At 36.1% G+C, this 21,038-nt stretch overlaps 1 protein-coding gene and 1 pseudogene across 2 annotated transcripts in view; one reads left to right on the forward strand and one right to left on the reverse strand.

The window, feature by feature from the left end:
• The window catches only part of KCNIP4 (potassium voltage-gated channel interacting protein 4), a 1,020,161-nt gene that overhangs the window by 95,167 nt on the left and 903,956 nt on the right, over positions 1–21,038 (forward strand). The window lies entirely within an intron of this gene.
• On the reverse strand, positions 11,446–12,064 carry LOC148759323 (large ribosomal subunit protein uL6 pseudogene; annotated as a pseudogene).

The following is a 21,038-nucleotide window of genomic DNA, read 5'->3' on the forward strand; positions in this document are numbered from 1 at the left end:
TGTTTTAAGTGTGTCTTGTGTAAGCAACATATAGCTGGGATTGTTTTGTCCATTTCTATTTACTTTGCTGAAATCTTTGGATTTATTTCTGTATTTTTTCATAGTCTTTTTTTCCTATTTCTTCTCTTTTCTCTTTCCTTCTTTCCTTCCTTCTTTCTTTCTTTCCTTCCTTCCTTCCACCGTTCCTTTTTTCTTTCTATTGCTTTATTTTATAGTTTTCTTTTTCATTCCATTGTTTTCTTCTGGTTATTTGGAAGTTTCACACTCAATTTCCATTCTTCTAGTAGTTAGTTTCATGCTTTACCGTTCCTAATTAACAAAATTTAAGATTAATAATAAATCTTTTTGACCTACCATAAGATCTAAAGGCATTTTAATGGCCATCACTCGCTTGCAGTGTCAATGCTATTTTTTCCTCTATTTTCTTTCCATCTTGCAGAATTACCAAAATATTAACCCAACACATTTCTCATCATTTCTTATTGCATTTCAGAGCTCCCAATTAGTATTAATTTCTTTCAGTTTTAAGTACATCTGTGATTATTTTAGTTAGTATATATTTGTGGTAAAATCCATTTTGGCTTTTGTCTGAAATTTCATTGATTCACCTTTGGTTTTGGACAATTGAATTGAGTACATGATTCTATTTTTATTCGTTTTTTTCTCAGTATTTAGAAGATATTATTTCACGCTGCCTTCATTTTTATTTAGAAGTCAGTCTTCATTCTAACTGCCATACAGCCCTACATGATCTTTTCCTTTTTTCTGCTTTAAGATCTTGTCATTATCGTTCATATTTCATAAATGTACCATATGTATCTGTGGATGAATTATTTATTTATATTGTTCTCTATTTATATTTCTAGAGTTTAAGATTCACATCTTTCAACAGTTTTGGAAATTTCTGTTACCTCTTAGAATATTGTCTCTTCATTTGCTCTACTGTATTCTGGAAATTCCGTTGTGTGGGTGTTAGATCTTTGTATGCTACCTTGGGATATCTTAACTGTTTTCTTTATTTCATATATCCTTTTTTTCTGTGTTTTAACTAGAATGAATTCTTTGAAACTGCTTCCCAGTTGATCAATTCTAATAATCTGTTTAGTCATCTAGTGAACATTAATTTCAATTATTACATATTACTTATAGAAATTCTATTTTACATGAGTCTCTTACTCCTGTCATATTTTAAAATTTTATTGTATTTTTTGACTACATTTATCATCATGTGGAGACGGTTCCAATAAGTGAAATATTTGTGGATCTAATTCTGTCTTTTTCTCCCCTCTGACTCTCATTAATGGTGCCTGTTTCTTTGTTTTCAACCTAGAGCTGCTCGTTTTACTTAAAACTTTACATGTAGGAATTATTTGAGGTCTGGGTTGGAGGAGTTTTCCTGTAGAGAAAGCTTCCATTTGTTATTTCAGACACCAGGGAGCACCACCACACACTAACACTTTAAATTAAATCTTTGGCTAGTTGCTTTTTATGACACAATAGTGTAAATTTAGACTGTGACTCCCTATGAGGTCCGGCTTGTGGTTATGCAGTCTTAGGAGAGCTTATTTATTTATTTTCCCTCAACTCAGTGACAGATTCAAAACAGGCAAGTTTTCTATTATCTTTTTTTGTGTGGCAAGATCGTTTATTGTTCGACTCTGTGGTTCTATATTTGTGCAGAGAAGCCCTGTCCTCTGAGCTCTGGACATCTGTCAAAGAAGAATCTTAGCACAAACTTGTTAGAAACCCTCTGGATGAAAGCAAACTTTGGTGCTTGACTATCTACTAATTTCTGCTTTAATTTTGTTTTTGGCCTCTCTGAAATTGGGTTGTTTCCACTCATCAGTGCATTAGAATTTTTTTTTAATATTTTACTAAGTATTATGTTTGTTTCTTCTGTACTGTTAGACATTGACGTCCCCCAAGAAGTTATTTATTCCATTCCATTTCCTTCGCTTTTTTCCTGTTTCTTTCTTTCTTTTAAAATTAAAGTTTATTGGAATGACAATGATTAGTAAAGTTGTACAATTGTACAAAGTTGTAAAAATGTACAATGATTAGTCAAGTGTACAATTCTCTAATACATCATCTATATATCACATTGTGTGCGAGTTCTACAGTCAGTTTTCCTTCCATCACCATATATTTGATCCCCTTTACCCTCATATACCACTCCCCTCCCCCCTTACCCTCGGTAATCACTAAACTATAGTCTATGTCTATAAGTTTTTGTTTCTTTGTTTGTTTACCTTGTTCCTTTGTTGATTTCAGTTTTATATCCCATGTATGAGTGAAATCATATGGTTCTCTACTTTTTTTGTCGGACTTATTTTGCTTAGCATAATAATCTCATGATCCATCCATGTTGTTTCATATGGCACTATTTCTTCTTTTCTTATGGCAGAATAGTATTCCATTATGTATATATGCCAGATCTTCTTGTTGCTTTCTTCATATTTTGCTTCTCCAACCAGATGGTTTTGGAAGTTAAACATAGTTTTATGAATTTTTACTAAGAAGGAATTTGAGATGCACAAGTTGCAACCATTTTTCTTTACAGTATACTGTAGATTTTGTTGAGCACCTATTTAGTGTGAATTAGTTAAACAAGTATTAGGTTGGTGCAAAAGTAATTGCGGTTTAAAAGGTTAAAAATAATTGCAAAAACCGCAATTACTTTTGCACCAAACTAATAGAACTTTTTTTGTGTTTTTAAATTTTATTGCTAATACACATTCGTGTTATTGACCAATTGGATTATTATTTTAAGATATAGTCCTAAGTTTACTTTGTGAGGGAATCCATCATACCACCAAAACATTGCATCTAAAGTAGCAAGAACGCTACAAACTAGTTTATCCTAATTCGTTTCCATGATAATTTATTTCCTATATTATTCAGTTCTGTGTATTTAGGACATGTTTTTTCTATTGTGCAAACAGACTCAAAAAATTATTTTATTCTCCTTCTGCTGTCAATTTTAGGTTTGCAGTGTTTACTTTAAATCTCAAACTTGTCAACCCTTTTTAGCTAAAGCATAACAATTTATACTAATTCATTCAGTTCTCATCATATGTAAATGATATAATTTATATAGTCAATTTAGAATAAATTCTTTTGTTATCTATAGCAAAGCGTTTTCTCCAATTTAGAATTACTTGATTTTTAGTAGTCATTGGACTTTACTTGCAAATTTTTAGTCATCCTTATTTTTTTCCACATGTGATAATCTTTAATATGCTTGAACACTAATTTACCAGAACAGTCCTATTTCAGTGACCAGTCATCTTTAAAAAAAAACAACAAAAAAACTTTTACTTATTTTAAGTGTGTTTTTCCAGGACATCAGCTCCAAGTCGAGTAGTTGTTTCAATCTAGTTGTGGAAGGCACAGCTCCCAGTGGCCCACGTGGGGACAGAACCAGCAACATGCTTGTTTAGAGCACCGCGCTCTAACCAATTGAGCTAACTGGCTGCCCCTCAGTAACCATTCTTTTAATTTCAATGAATAGTATAGCTTTTTACCTAGACTGGTTTGAATAAGTTCAGGAAAAAAACAAACAAACAAACAAAAACAAGAAAAACCCACTTCCTTGACTAGTTCTGTACTTTTTCTTGTTGTTATTGTTCTTTCATCCATACATGAATATGCTAAAACCAAGATAGCTGGCTGGGGAGAGTCTAGAAAATATTTAAAGGATTTTAACTAGGATGGTAAACCTTTATGGAAATATTCTGCCTTTCCAAATATTTCTGGATTCTTACTCATGTAGAAGTTAGTATGGAATCACTTAACAGTCCATACTTCTTGTATGCTTATGGTGGATTTTCAAAGGCAAAGCGTTCTACTGACAAACAAAATCCCCATATACCGCTGTCAAAGATGACCTATGTAGATTTCAGCTATATGTACACAATTTTAGATAAGGTCTGAATGAATTTGAATGTCTTAAGAGACTCTATGTGCTGTGTACACTCTACACCTTTCTAATCTTGTCTCTTAGCACTTTCCTTTTGGCTCACTACCATGTTTTCCCGAGAATAAGACCGGGTCTTATATTAATTTTTGCTCCAAAAGACGCATTAGGGTGTATTTTCAGGGGATGTCTTATTTTTTCATGTACAACAATCTACATTTATTCAAATACAGTCATGGCATCTTCTTCTGGAACATCGTCATACCGTACTGATGATCTTAAGGGGGCTTATTTTCGGGGTAGGTCTTATTTTTTGGGAAACACCATAGGTAATCGCCACACTAGTTATCTTTTTGAGCTGGAAAAGGCCAGTTTTATTTCCATTTTAGGTCATTTGAACTTGCTATTTTCCCTCCTTAAAATTTGCCTGACTGGCTCCTTCTCTTTGTTCAGTTCTCATCTTAAGTGTTACCTCCCTAAAAGGTCCCTGGTTTCTCATTCTAAATTATCTGCCGTGATCGTTCACATTTTCCTGTTTTGTTTTATTCATAGAACCTATCAATACCGGAAATTATCTTGTTCTTCCTGCTAAAATGTAGTTTCCATGAGAGCAGGTCATTGTCTATCCTATTATCTTGACACTTGACAAGGTGCCTGGCCAGAGTAGCTACTCTTATGTTAAACAAATCAATGAGCGAGTCTAGGTGATGGAATTCTCCTCAATATAATATTATTGTTGTTACAATAATCCTATGTAATAGTTTAAAGTCCTAGTTTTTAAAGCATATTCACATACTTTATGTCATTATCTTCAGTCACGTGGGAACAACTCTAATTACTGTAAGTGCAATAATAAGGAATTGTTTATATAAAGCAGCCTGATGATGCAAAACATTATCTTACACAAACATTATGATGGGAAATGTCATATTTAGTAGAGTTTACTTCATCCTCCATAAATACCTTTATTGGGAATAAAAGTGATGTGTAAGGAAGCAGTTACCATGGTAAACTTAGATTTTTCAATAATGCAAGTGAAATTCCTTTGTAAAAGTCAAAACTAAATGCCATAACTGGTTTTTCCAGCTGCATGTTTGTTTGTTTTTGTTTGTTTGTTTTTGTTTTTTTAATGTTTATTTCTACAAAGTACTTTGCTCACTTTTTATTTCTTCCTTCCTGAATGGGTTACATCTCTCAGTGGCACTTAATTAGGCAGGATAAAACTTCTGGAATCTGATGCCATGCAAAGGTCTGGCTGCCTGCTGCTAGAAAGTTAAAAATTGAGAGAGACATGGTTGATGGAAAGAAAAGCATGTTTATTCAGAATGCCAGCATTTGGGAGGATGGTGGACTCCTGTCCAGTGGCCACCTCCATTCTTAGACCAATCAGAAGGTTTTACAGGTACACAAGAAGAACAAAGGAAAGGGGGAGTCGATCAGGCAGGTCTGAGGGCTGACATCCTTCCTGGGGTCTGGTCTGTTTTAAGATAATATTATCTCCAGACTCTGGACTTAGCCACCTTGGCCTGGGACATTATGTGTATTTTGGTGTCTGGGCACCTGAGGATTAAGAAATTGCCCTTTCCAGGTTAGGATTTTATTAATTAAATGGATTAACAAAGTCTGTGTAGCCTTGAGAAAGGGAACTAGGCAGAGTTCTTCAGTTAATCAGTGAGGGGAGAAACAAAGGAAATAGCTGAATATCAAGGCAGATCTAATTGCAAAATAGCTAGGTTTAATTACAGGTGGCCAGATAGCGGGCTGTGTGCTGAGTTAAACTGCAAACTAGCTAAGTCTAATTGCGTTATTGATTTATCGACTTTCACCCTTACAAATCCAGTTGGCCCTGTACAAATATGTTTACCACATGTGTTAAGTCCTTACATGAAAAATGCAAAATAATCCAAGAATGTGGTAAAGTTTAAGAACTACCAAAATTGACTTTAAAAACGTCACCTTCTATTTGTTTTTCTCTTTGTAAGAAGCAGTATATGACTTACTTTTGTGGTATAATAAACCACCTACTTAGTGGCTTAAAGCAGCAATCTTTTATTAGCTTGCAGTACTGCGGGTTGGCCACGTGGGCTGGGCCCAGTGGGCTGTTCTTCTTCAGGTATCTCCTGGGCTCATTTTATAGCTGCACTCAGCTAACAGATTGGTTGGGGAAGGTTGGTACTGGATGGCCTCCTCCCCATGTCTGACCATTGACTGCAACGATGGAGGCAACTGTGCCATGGATCTCTAACATCTAGCAGTTTAGCCCAGGCTTCTTAACATGGCAGCAACAGAAAGGTAAAGCCCCGTTGTACAAGCACTTATCAAGTCTCTGCTTTGGTCATGTTTCCTAATGTTCTACTGACTGAAGTTTGTCACAAGGCCAAGACCAGATGCCAAGAGGTAGAGATATACATTTCACCTCTTAATGGCAGGAGCGACAAGGTGACATTGAAGAAGGGTGTACTTACAGGAATTGGAGGTTAGTTTTGTGATTTACTAAAAGGGGTTCCTAAAAATAATCTTTGAGAATCGAAAACTCACAGAGGGATGAAATTTAAAAATATATAATCACTGAGCAAGTCCTTTTCTAACTTAGCTGAATTCCCAGCCAAGTAGCTGTTCTCACATTTTGATATGTGTAACAAGCATCTTATTAATATATACCCATTGACATGCAGATTCTACCATCCTTCCTCTACTCTATTCTGATTCATCATATTTGAGGTGGGATCCAAGAATCTTTTTTTTTTCTTTAACCTACCAATGTACTGTAATGTGGAAGCTCTAGAAGGACTGTGTTTTTTTTCTGAAGACAGAATAGAAATAGTATGCATGCTTATGACTGGGCAAGGAGTATGCGGCAATTTGCTGAAAGTTTTTATTTCTTTGAAATTCATGTTTTATCTGAAAAAAATTGATCATGTAATAGAGTTTCCTTTAACCTCTAGCAAAAACTCAAGTTAAACTCTGGTAAGTTAAATTCCTGTTTACCCCTGTGATAATTTTTTTTCATGAAAATAAACTTAAATAATATGAAAAAATGTTAAAGTATGTATTATAGAAGTGCAAAGTGTTGTTATAATTGACAATATACCTTGCATGAAGTCAGCTCTTATATGAAATATTGTCTACAAAGATGTTTCTCATTGATATTGAATATTGTAGATTTAAGAGAAGGGAGTAGCTGAAATAGAAAAATAGCAAATTAGATTTTTTCCCCTCAAGGGGTATGTATTCTATTTCTAAATAATAAATCAGAAAAACTGTATTTAACTTGTAACTATTTGGCTAAATATCTTATTTATGTGAAAATGATTGGAAAATAGTTTAATAAAATACTTTTACTGATAATAATTATATATTTATTAATAACTAATACTAATTATTACTAATCATATATTAATTACTGATAACAATGATATAATTTATTTATTATATATCTATATATAATTAATTATATAAATATACACATATGTTTATATATATGAATTTGCTTTATATCAGCTTAAATGTAGCTAAACCATCTGCTAGTTAAATACACTCTACCGCTTTATAATTTACTCTTTGACACATCATGGATACTAACAATTTATTATGGAGCAAAACACTAGATGCATATATGGTTAGAAAATAACAAGAGACAAATTTATGTGTAATAACATCTGTTTTTGAATATTATTATTAAAGAGTCCTGAATGACATGTTAGGTTTAGTGCCCTCTGGCTGTATCTGTTTGTTTGAGTATCAAGTTGGGAATTTGAATTTGTCCTTAATAAAATCCCAGAGGAAAAGAACTTTTCTTTGCAACTACTAATAGGAAATTGCAGGGAGACAGCTGGATAATTGTTCTACCTCTGGAGACTAACTAATTAAACAGTTTTATTATCATCTAATAAAAGATTCCCGGTATGATGTTGGCATTTTATTTTCTGAAAGCATAATGAAAATTGAAAATATTATTTGTTCTATCTTAAGTTCTATGAAGACAATATCAACATGTCCTATATCTCTTGGTAAATCATAGGCATAGATGCCAGGTACAAATCCTGATGAATTCACTTGTGATCCTGATTAAAAGTTAATGCCTACTTTATTTCATTGATTATAGATTTTACTTCCAGGATAAGTCAGGGACCTTTTCGTCCCCCCAGTGTTTCATTTTGTAAATGTTACCTTCAGAGTTGCATCTTGAGCTATTTTGAATTTCTAAATGCATGTGTCAAATGTGCTTCCATTCAAGAAAATCATTCTAAAGATGTGAATTAAGAAAAGATGTTATTAAGCACTTGTGTTATCTGTTAGCTATGATGTAATTCAGAGTCCAAGTGAAAAATACCAATTTTCCCCATTTAAGTAAAATTCTCTCATTGCTACAATTTTTTTCTCCTACTTTCATTGTGACATTTTAAAATAAGAGGTTTAATAAATATGGCTCACATTTTTAAATTTAAATGTCTTAAATAAGAGGTTTACTTATATAGAATATAAAGCAATGTGTGTTACTGCTGAGTCTTGAAGTACCTATTCACTCATTCATTCATTCATTCACTCATTTACCTCTTCACTATTGAAAACCTGTTATGTGCTAGGTAATAGTGGGGGCTATGATGATTCACAAGAAATCCTGAAATGAAGACATTTCCATTTATACAACCAGATTTTCTACTCTACGTTTAAGAATTTATTCAGACCATGGAAACATTTTTATGATGCTTATTTTCATGGTTGCTAATTTCTCTAAATAATTTAAAAATCCAGTGTATTAGGTTCCATCCACTATTTAAAGTTTAACAATTATCCTGCTCAATTGCAACTGTAGGTAAATTTTTTAATGGTTTTATTTCCTTTTAAATGGAATGGCCCTGACTTCTTTCTCCCCCAAGGAAACATATCATCTTTAATATTATCTGGTGGAAAAATTCAGTGACCTTAAAAATATGGTGCATGGGAATTACTCAGGCTTCAATGACACCTGCAGGAAGATTCTTATGTCTTCCTTAGAGTCAGAGATCAGAGCTGAAAGAGTCCTGTTGACTTTTAGCTCCTCCTTCTTCACCAGTGCATCCAGGCACACAAGACAACTGCAAAAGGTCATCTACCTTGGGTATCTGGCCACCTGAATAACAGTGGCTTCTAATCATGCTACACAGAAATTAAGAATAGCAAGTTTCCCCAAACTGGTGATGGCTAACACTGGCACCTGCATTTTATGATTAGGAGTTATAAATTAATAGTTTTTCTTCAAATGGCAACACGGTCCTTTAATGAATTACATAACACAGCTGAAAATATAGTTCAGTGACTTTTCTCCAAATGAATATGACTAATGTTCACTTACCATTGATAATAGTGACATTCAGTGAATAGTGACAATGAGTTTGCAACCTGAGTGTCTCAAAAAGAGAATGGCCCTGTAATGTGGAAATCAGCTGTTTTCTGATGGCTTTGTTTACATACGAACAGTCCTATGAGCATGGCCCAAATTTAGATGAAATAACAAAAACCTTTAATGCTATTGAAACCAACTGAAATGTGAGTGAACTTTGAAAAATCCAACTATAATACGAATGAAAAATAATTGGCAGAGAAGAATAAACAAAGCATCAAAAGTTCTCTAAAACCCACTGAGATTCTAAAATTGTGTTAGATTAAAAGTATAACTTGACTTTACGAATTACAGTGAAAGAGGAAGATAGCAGAAGTTTTTGCCACTCTGGTAGTGATTTGTTTCTCTTGGTTAGCTGAATTCAGTGCCCATAATTCTGATGGTTTTCTGTCACCTAAATGCTTCTACAAATTAATATAGATCCGGTTAACTTATTTACAAAAAGTTTTGTCTGGCTATAGATAAACCATCTCCGCAAGTAGATCAACATATATAGAAAATCAAGGTTACAATGCTCTGTGTGTGTGTATGTGTGTGTGTGTGTGTGTGTGTGTGTGTGTGTGTGTGTGTGTATCTTACAATGTAGTGTCATTTAAAATGATGTTTTGTACTGTATACTATTCATTCTACAGACATTTGATGTAAACTGCACAAGAGAATAACTAAGTCTAAAGGGATATCTAATTTTTAAGATCATCCTATAGTTTCTTAATATATCTCCCTTTTTTATTTTACTTTTTAACTTTCTAATCCACCCAAACTAGAATGAAACAATGCATTACTTTTAATGGAAAGTGCCTTTTTTATTATTCAAAGGGTATTTAGTTAGCTATATCACTCTTAAATGTCTTGCCACTTTCCATCTGGGCATTGCTCCAGTATTTTAAGCCACTGGATATAATGAGCATTGAAGATTAAATCCTAGTTCACTGAGTCCCTAAAAGTGACCAAAATCTCATATTGCATATCAGAAATGACTGCCTCATAATTTTCTCTCTAATAATAGGTAAACATGACTCAGACCATCGAAGCTTGAACAAAGGATAGATTTTGAAATTTTATGTGATTCTTTGAAAATTAAGCCTCCCTCTCTCTGTGCTTCTTCCCTCCCCTCCCTTCCCCTCCCATCCCCTTCTTTTCCCTCCCTTCCTCACCTGTCTCTCTCATGACATAAATGCAATCACAAAATAGGTTAGTTTAAATTCCTTTATTTAACATAAAATCATTACATTGTTTCCCTCAACACAATTATGTACGCATCTGAGTCTGTTTCTTTTCTTCGTTTAATAGATATTTCTTAAATATCTAGCTGTCATGACACAAGAAGCTGGATAAATAATGGGAAATAAAACAATATACTCCTGACATTCCCCAAACTTAATGTCTATTGCAGGAGGCAGACAATAGACAGGTTAACAAACAAATATCAAATCATAAATGAAAGGCAATATCGAGGTACTGTAAGGAAGAATACAAGCAGGAACTATTTTGTATTGACTGGTCGCGTAAGGCAGCTCTGAGGAAATGAAAATCAGTGTGAGGACTGAGGAAATCTCCCCTGCAGTTGTGTGTTGTGCAGTGTGCTGTGAGCTGTGAGCTGGTACGGAGGGGTGGAGACCGCCTGCTTCCATGAACTGAAGGAAGACCCGCCATCCATGTCTGGAGAGTGGTGACAGATGAAGCTGAAGTGGATAGGTACTTCCAGAATAGTCAAGAAGACTTGGAATTCATTCTAAGTGCAAAAGGAAGCTATTGCAGGGTGTTAGCCTCACCTAATACTAGTGCAAAGAAAACTAGATAATTTCCTTTTATTTCATGGAAAATGTCTATTTGAAACTTTATGCCAAAATTTGGAAGTCTGAGTGTGAATTTTGTATGGATTGGCTATGGCTTATGGTCCTGCTAGCACCTCAGAGGAGTGGGTTTCCCATCATTCTGAATGAGGGCGATGTCTTCCCCATGTTGGAATGTTGTTTGGCTGGCTTCAGGAAGGAACTGGTTGTATTCTCATACCTACATGTACAAGAAATGCTTTCTCAGTGGTCTTACACCCAAATTATCGTGATGATATAAATTGTGTTTTCATGTTGAGCATTTTTCTTTTTTTTTAATACGTGACTTTTATTGCATCTTCAAAATATTCCAATTAAGTGTGAGGAATCACTCGACATCTTGGTGTTTCTGTAGCTGGACAACTTAGATCTAACTCATCAGCCCGCTGAAATGTTCCTTTTTCAGAAACACAGACAACATCCAAAAATTTTCTGATATCCTTGTTTTTAATCTTGTTGAAGCAAAGCAGCTGCATTTGACACAAGTTCAGTATCATTTCCTTCAAGCATCAACTCGTCTTTCTGAGCTTGAGATACTGAGCAAGCAACACTTGATTTCATCCAAATCCTGCGAATGTATTCTTTACCCCAGAGATTTCAACAAGAGAACCATTCTCCTGATAACGACGTTGATGGGGAAATGAGCCCACACAGAGCTCAGCTTGTAATGGACGCCCAATGTAACACCCTTGATCATGTTCTGTCCGGGACGACAGAGAGTGCGAGCAGTAGCCAGGTCCTTTCTGTTTCCCCACCATTGGTCACCCCAGAGCCTCTTCTTTTTCTTCCCAAGGGGACTGGGTTCTGCACTGATGTGATTGAAGTCCCTTCACAGGGTGCCTCAGGGTCCCTTCACCATAACTGTGGTCCCTTCAGAGTGATGTCCACATTTTCTGGGATGTCCACCATCTGATTGCTGAGAACGGTCTTCATCCTCACAGTAAATGCAGCAAAGTGCTCATTTTGAGCATTTTTTAAATGAAAGCTCATGGTGAAATAAAATTTCTGAGAGAATAATTCTAACATATACCAGGTCTTTAAAAACCATAAAACGATTATTTATTCAAGTACCGTCTATTGCAGCAGTGTCCAATAGATGTTTCTGTGATGATGGAAATGTTCTATACCTGTGCTGAAGCCAGTTCTCACATGTGACTATGGACTATTTTAAATTTGGCTAATGTAACTGAGGAACTGAATTGTTCATTTTATTTCATTTTAATTAAACTTTGAAAGCTGGATGTGACTGGGTGTGACTAGTAGCTACTGTATTGAACAGCTCAGATCTATTATGTACGGATCAGGGGTTCTCAGTTAGGCCAGGCCAGTGGAGAGCCCGCTCTCCAAGAACGTATCTCTGGAATATAACACAGAAAGTGAGAAGCGCATGGCAGAGTTTTGGGTTAACCACTAAGGGTTTCAGAAGAGGTACTGATGCTTTTTGAGTGAGAAAACAAGGGGCACATGGTAGAATTGACAGTGGTCCTGGGCTTGAAGGATGAGCTAGGTCATTAATATGTGGAATTGGAATGAAGGAACCAATAGGAGAGGAGAACAGAGTCAGCAACAGAGACATAGACGATGACTTCTTCCTCCTCCTCCTCCTCCTCCTCCTCCTCCTCCTCCTCTTCCTCCTCCTCCTCCTCCTTCTTCTATTAAGTGCTTTCTATTAAGTGAAACATTTTTCTAAGAGCTTTATGCACATCCATTAATTCTCACATCAGCTTTCTAAGGTTAGATGCCATTAGCATTATCCTCAATTTATACATAAGGAAGCTGAGGGTGAAGAGGTCAAGCAAATTGCCCAAGGTCAAGCTGGTAGTGACAAAGCCAGGAATGTGAACTTGGGAAATTTGAGAGTTAGGTTCAGAGGGCTCCTAATGGAAGCTTGGAGGTCACGTAATAATTAAAGGGATAGAACCGGGAGAGAAGACAGGCACATGCAACCCTCACAAGCAATCCTGTACCGAGAGGGTGGCTGCAGGATGAGAAAATAATAAGGGGCTTCCCAGGACTAGGAGTGAAGGGGAGAACAAAGGAGGGGCTGTATACTGGGGGATAGGGTAGGACAGTGTGTCATGAGGAGATATGGTCTGTATACTATAAAAGTCTAAAGCTCTTTCACTCAACTTTTAAACATTGTTCTTTTTGCCTCAATCCTTTCTTCTTGTAGACATTTTATTTGATGGGCAAGTGAGCGTGGTCCTTTCACCTTTTCAATTTCCTAATTCATTCCTCTTTTTTTGACTATTTCCTTTGCAAAGATGAGTTGTGTTATAACTTACCATGTTTCCCCAAAAATAAGACCTGCCCCGAAAATAAGTCCCAGTTAATATCTCAGCCAGACGGATGCACTTAGTACGTTATGACGATGTTACATAAGAAGATGACATGATTGTAATTGAATAAATGTAGCATTGTTGTACATGAAAAATAAGACATCCCCTGAAAATAAGCCCTAATGGAACAAAAATTAATATAAGACTTGGTCTTATTTTCGGGGAAACACGGTAGTTGTTGAATTCCTAAGGTTTGGTCAAATGTCCATGGATATTCAGTTTGGTTCAATACTAACTAGAAATATTTAATTGCATAATGGACAGGCAACATGTTTTGCATATTACATACGTGATTTTAGGGTTCATTTTTGTAGTGTCCATTCATTTGGCAATTTCATTGTAACTTATTCTGAACCCATAGTTGGTTTTTGTTACAATTGTTTTTTTAAATAAGATCATAATTCTAGGTTTGATTTTGGATGAGAATAAAAATATCCCATTGTTCCCACCAGAAATAGGTTTAATAGTAGAAACAGTCCAACCTCCCAAAGGACCTGCCTATAAGATTCATCTTCGTTATTGAAATCAAGTCACTTGCCACAAGGCAAACCTGGATTTAGATTTTTTTATTTGTAAATACAGTCAATCTACAATTTGTTCATATGGAAAAACTTAATTAGTACCTACAATTGAGGAGGTATTTCTGGAGATCATACCAGCTGGTAGCCTACATAGGACAGATGGCCCAAAGCTCTTTAGTGTGGGGGGGGGGAGATAATGTGTTGGCTTAGAGAGATCTGAATAAAAGACTTCATGAACTCTGTCTTTCATTTACAAAAATATTCTATAATAATATTTTCACAAGCAATAATTTCATGAGAACGGAGACTAGCTTTATAAACATGATCATTTGCATCCAGCATTTATCAAATTATAAAACAGCAATTTTTGTTTTCTGTCTCAGTGTATACTTGTAGATGTCTATCTACATATCCATAGTAAATAATTAGGCCATGTACCATATTTTGCCATATATAATGTGCACCCACATTTTTGTCTCAGACTTTCAGGGAAAAATCTTTTGTTTTACAAATTTTATTTGTTTACATCTAAGTAGTTGGTTTTTGTATTATCAAGGAATTTTAGCATTTATTTTTTAACGTATTATGGTGCAAGAAATTCTATATAACAGATAATTACAAAACACAAGAACAGATACAAGGTACAAGAACTTTTATGTACCAGTAATGAATTTACGATATTTACACATCATAGAAGGCCAAGAACTCTCTGTCATTGCAAGGTCATCGTAAATTCAACAAAACTGATTATTGTCATATTCTGGTGTATTATTTTGCATACGGATATAGTCATTGATTTCTAGAGTTGCACTTTTAATTCATAAGCATAAATAAAAGAATTAAAAATGTTTATATAGATACAGAATTAGTATTACCTATGTATAATGTGCATTCTTATTTTTTCCTCACAAATTTGGGCTAAAAGAGAGTATTATGCACAGCAAAATACAAGAGGTTAAAACTAGAGGTCAGGTACCCACCTCCACCCCACCTTTTTTTTCATCCATGTCCATGCTGTCACCTGGCCCTGAACTCCCCCCTGGTTCCTCTGAGTTGTGCTTTGACAGGGTAAGTAAACTTACCCTATTGTTTTCAGGAACTGACAGGGCGAAAGGGGTCTCCTGCACACTCATTAGTGTGTATCTGATGACTATAAAGGAAGCCCCCTTTCCCCTTTTTATTTTACTTAAGAGGTTTCCCCTTTTATTTTACTTGAGAGCTCTGAGGAATCCATCAACTTAAACAACTGTTAGATCTTTAGTGACCTCTAATGATAATGGTCCCGGTGATGATGGTGGTGGTGGTGGTGGTAATGTTTTCACTAACAGGTGAAATAGATCTGCTGACACCTTGATCTTGGACTTTACAGACTCTAGAATGTGAAAAGTAAATATTAGTTATTTAAGCCACCCAGTCTATGGTATTTTGTTATAGCAGCCCTATCTGACTAGGATAGATGATAACAATTTCTAATTGAGAGAGGCGTAATGCCATGTTAGCCCTGTTATTTCTCTAGGTCTTGTAAAAATTATAAAATAATGTTTCTCTGTTAATATTGATTTTGTAGCAGGAAATCTATGGTAATTTTTAATCTGTGTTTTTAACACTGTTCTTGCTGTCTATTCTTTCCCATTTCAGCAAGGTAACCAGGTTCTCATCTTTGGGATTTGGCAGGGCAGAAAATAAATCTGCCTGAAGCTGGGCATTCTTGCTTTCTTCTGTAAAGATTTAGATTGATTGTGGAGGTGATGTGAGTTGTTCTAAAAGCAGAAGGGAGGGAAGGATTCTTTCCCTTCCAGACTGGAAGAATTCAGTTGTTTTTAGGGGTCGGCGAGTATCAGGGACCTCTGCAGATTACAGAAGCATCTGGAGAGAAGGTAAAACATAAGAGAATGTAGCCTCTGGTGATACCCAAAGAAGGGATTCTGTCCCAAGTTTGATGGGAATCCAGCATCCCAAGCATGACACAGAAGCATCAGAGCTTCTAGCAGAGAAGGGACTTATATTGTCTGAGACAGTGAGTGAAGCAATGATTTGGGCCAATGGCCTTACTGAATCAGGGTGAGGGTACTCAGTTCTTTCACATTATGTAAGAGCCAGAGATCTTTGTTTGATGCGGTGATTGATTTTCCATCATAAGATGTGATTTTAGCAGTTCGATTTGTATTGATTTAAGAAAATAAAGAATGGCGTTTTTTTGGAATTTGTATTTATGGACTAGGAATGATCTCAGTACGGTTTCTTGTATGACCAAGTACTCTGTTTACCTAAACAACTCTTACAGATTCTGATTTTAATAACAAGCCCAACCTTTTGGCAGCAGACAGCTCCTGGTGTTGTCTTCCGGTGTTGTTCAATTTTTCATTGTTTGTGTTGTTTGCTGAGCTAGAATGTGAGTGCAAAGACCTTGCATTTATTTCTTTACATCCTCTAAAATATCTTGGATAGCAGGTTAGTGCTTGATTCTCACCATTTATTTGTTCTAGAGAGTATTTAAAAAGCTACAATATTTATCACTGATACGATGCTTATTTTCCTGGATTCTCAGGAGACTGCGACCTGTTAATAGCACTCATCTGGAAGGGGAATAAGAAACAAAGGATGGGGATAATCTAAAGTAGGCTCTTTCACTTGAACTACATGTGTTCTTTTTTTTGTTCTGAGAAAAATAAGAGGTAAGAATAATTTTAAATAGGTATAGCTGCATACCAACTATGCTAAGCATAGCTACCAAGAAGGACCAGGTTATTTTTATTATAAATATACCAATTTGTCTGGTATAGAGGGTACCTAGGGGTATTTATTTTATTGAGCCAGACAGTGTGCATTTATCTAATGAACCATTGCTTACAAGCATTTCAACCTAACACTGTTCTATGATGATGATGTAACTGAAAAATTGGTATAACAAACACTGTCAGTATTTGTGGTTATTAAGAATTTCTGGAAATCTCCCCTAGTAATTGACATTTGGTCTCATTTGCTTCCGTGACAAGGTCTCCCCCTGAGACCTTGCTTGTATTGGCTGAGACACATTCCACAGCTGTCTTGGAACACCCTGGAATGTGCATATTTAAAATTCATCTAAGCATCATGCTCACTGTATCCTGATCTGGCCATATCACACACTCCTTTTCTGGGTCAAATCATGAAGACTACATGTATTCAGTCTTAGAGGAAGAAAAAAGAAAAGAAAACAAAACAAAACACTCAGACCTGCCCTCAAGGCTGTTTTAGCTCTTCTTTCTGCAGCTTTCCTTTCCAGAATCTGGTCAGCAAGTACTATCTTCCATCCCCTCACAGTAAAAGGCCCAGTGCCTCCCACCCACGTTGCCTGAACTTTCCTGCAGGTACACAGTTCTAAAGCAGGATCACGGGAGGAAAGGTTTTACTGAAAACACCTGGATGGCACTATATTATTGCACATTTCATTCATTAATTTAGACATTTTCTTTACAATGTGAACTGTAGTTTCATTAAAATCTAAAAAATCCCTTCGCTGTTGCACCCAAATCCTTATATAATATAATGTTCCCCATGGAGAACAGGTGGGAAGATTAATGCAACAATCAGATACTAGGTTTTACTCTATTTGTCTTTCCCTAATTTTGGAAACTGAGACAGCTTAACTTGGAAACTGAAACAGGATTAAATGGTATATGGGACCTTAAGTTTTTAAAATATAAATCTGAAACTTGTTGCTGTTCATTAAGGAATCCCCAGTTCTCACATTCTATGTTATTCTGTCCACGTTTTTGAGCCAGAGAGCTCAAGTTCAGCATGAAATAATTATCTTTCTCGGTTTAATGTAAATGGTGCTAACACTTCCTCTTCCCTAGCTCCGTACCCTGTCCCACACCTACAGAGCAAAGTGGGAATGGAAGGAGTTGGGGCTACAAAACCGTGGTTTAGTGTTAGCTCAATAGTTGGGACTGGAAGATGGCAAAACCTTCATTTCCTTTCCCCATTTGCCATCATCACAGGTTTCTGAATTTGTTCACCTCACCTAGACTCTTACTCACTCCAGGGTTTCTTGTTGATTTGGTGTTTGAAGTATGATGGATTGCATTTCCTTTCTTTTGGAAATATACTGATCTAGCTATTGGCCAACTATCTTCAAAAATAGCTCTTCCTTCTTGTCAAAAATGTGTAGACACCTGGGAGAATTCCCTGGTTTGTAAGGGGTTTGGGGTAAGAGAAGGTGTGGGGTGAGGGAGCAGTGGATAAAGATTCAGAGGTGAGAGCAGAATCCCAGGAGGGCTAATGATACCTGCTGCGTAATTTACTAGCTTTATGGTTTTGTACAGTTTAATTCTTCTGTGCGTCACTTTCCTCATTTATGAAATCGAGGAGTCTGTATTTTATGTACTTTACAGGGTGACGAGAGATCATATACAGAAGTCAGTGGGATGTACATTTGGTGCTAAATAAATGGCAGTTTTTATTATTATTTCTTATCATTGTCATCCTTCTTTCGCAAAGGCATTGCCTATCTGTTCTCCACAGTCTCCGTTGGTCCCACTGCCCTCAGGGTTACCCTTCACGAGGTCTTTCTCTGTCTACCAGGTCCTCTAACCCTGGCCCTCCCCAGTGAGCTGTATAGATGGAGGCTCCGGAGTGCTCCACTGAATTGTAAATGCTGCTACCAGCTACCTTACCTTAAAAGAAAAGGACACAATTCCTAAGTACAGTAGGCAATTCCATGGTCTGCATGATTGTTTGATCAATGCCTCACTTCTCTGTGGGACGCTAGCTCTAAGCATCTAGGGCCTGGGTCTCATTCATTAATTTATTTTCAAATCCCAAGAGTCTAACACAATGGGCCTTCAGAGGAGCTCTACAAATGAAATGAACTCACGACTGAAGGTGCAAATCATTAAAGTAGTATTCAGAGTGGTACTTAGTATGTAAAACAAAATAGCTAAGCAAGAGTGAAAACGTCCCGTGGTTTAAATAATGTAACTAAACTGTAAACACTATAAACCTATTAGGGGGATGCAACATCATACCGTGAGTTTCTTTTATCTCTGGTACACTAGATGAGTGCTCTGACATGCGTGAGGGGGCCCGGGGAGATCAGAACCCTAAATTCACAATGGGTTAGGTGAGCCCATGCTCCCATATCCAGAGGGATGTATCCTGGACCTTATTGCTGCACTGAGGAAACGTATTTATCAAAATCTTTGAGCTGTGAAGCCCAGCTTGTGTGTCAGGAATTCTCTGTTCTAGAGAAAGAGTTTCTTGTAGAGAAAGAGTAGCTCCCCCCTTGAGAAGTTCTAGCAGGACTTTGTGGCTCCTTTGTTCTTCTAGGGTAGAGAGCAGATCAGGTGTGGGAGCCATCCCCAAAATTGCAGATTTGGTGATCATGGAATTATGTTCAAAGAGAAATGAAAGAGAGTAGAATCTAGAGGGAACTCCGATATTTGAATATTTTTGTTAACATGGACCTACCTGGTGGATCATTAAGACTAGCCATCCATTTCATATACAGTGGTACCTTGGTTTTCGAACGTAACCTGTTCTGGAAGACCGTTTGAGTTCTGAAACGTTCAAAAACAGCCGACAGTTAGGCCTCAGGATCTTGCACTCAGCAGAAGCCGTGTGACATGTTCGACTTCCGAAGCGTGTTTGAAAACCGAAGCATTTACTTCCGGGTTTACGGCATTTGTAAACCGAAATGTTTGTCAACGGAGATGTTCAAAAACCAAAGTACTATTGTATTCACTACCTATGACCTAGGAAAGATGAGTAATGAAGCCAATCCACATGGGGATATGGCACTCTCAAAATTATACCTCAGACCCTGGAACCATTGATTATCTACTTTTACCCCATGATGCATATATGCCAAAAATATACATTATAGGTGGGATAATTTTCATTGTGACTAAATATGTACATATATATGAACTTTATTACAATTTTTATTTTATATTTTTTTATCTTATAAAAACACCTTGGACAATCTTATTCAATCTAAACCTAGCCTTCAAGGCAACATAATATTTTATCTATCTAGTTTCATTCCTAAATTTCATGCACAGCTCTGTATGCAAATAACTTGGTTACAGAGGCAATGCTGAAGCAAGGGTCCAATTTGCAATATTTGCTCTTGATTGAGGGTGTACCAGGAGCCAGTTTCCATTTCAATGAGCAGCTCATGGATGCAATTAATTTTATGTGTAATGAGAATTAGAAAGGTCAGAAACTTTGTCCCATTAAGTGGACCACTGAATAATGGAGAATTTTAACCCCACTTGGCCAATAAAGGAACACTGGCACAAATATAGTAATGGCATGACACATGATTTAATGTTCTCATCAACCTGGAGCCATGGTTTATTAACATTTTCTGGGAACCTCCTATATATTTTTAGAACTTGAAAGAATAAGTGTCGATGAATTGTTTAGTAACCATCAACTTGTATTAATTAAATAGGTGATCTTAATATGGTTTATTGATATGCATGGAGAATGGCCTTAGAATTAGCGACCCCTTATCCTCATAGATGCATGTATCAGGTGCCCATGTACCAATATACAAGATTAGGTCAGTGTAAACTTCATGGAGACATGCAAGTTATCAGTGTTAGGACAAACATTGGGCTTTTATTTCTACAGTGTCCTATTCCGCTCTGCAGAAAAATGCTTTAGCACAGCATATTTGATACATCTCATGTTTTTTTTTTTAATTTTTTTATTTCCTCAGCTTTCAATTCTGATTTTTTTTAATAATTATTTTTTTAATGTCTGTCTAATTACTTTTTTAATGTCTGTCTGGGCCCTGAGCTTCAAGAGGGAAGGTACCCTTGTGCTTGTGCTTTTATTCACAAGTTTGTTCTTTGTGCTGAGTAGAGTGCCTGAGATTTGACAGACAGTACAGATTTATTGAATGAATATGACTAAAATAAATATTAATTGGTCATCTTTATCATTTACATGTGTTGTAGAAGATTCTCCTCCTAAAAGTAGTTGGTGCTGGCCTTGGGAACAAAATTTAACTACCATTTTCTCACTTTTCTCTACTTCAGAGCAAATAAATATCAT

Source organism: Rhinolophus sinicus, chromosome 1 (genome assembly GCF_057876585.1).
Source record: "Rhinolophus sinicus isolate RSI-liver-muscle chromosome 1, RSI-T2T, whole genome shotgun sequence".
Lineage (NCBI taxonomy): Eukaryota > Metazoa > Chordata > Mammalia > Chiroptera > Rhinolophidae > Rhinolophus > Rhinolophus sinicus.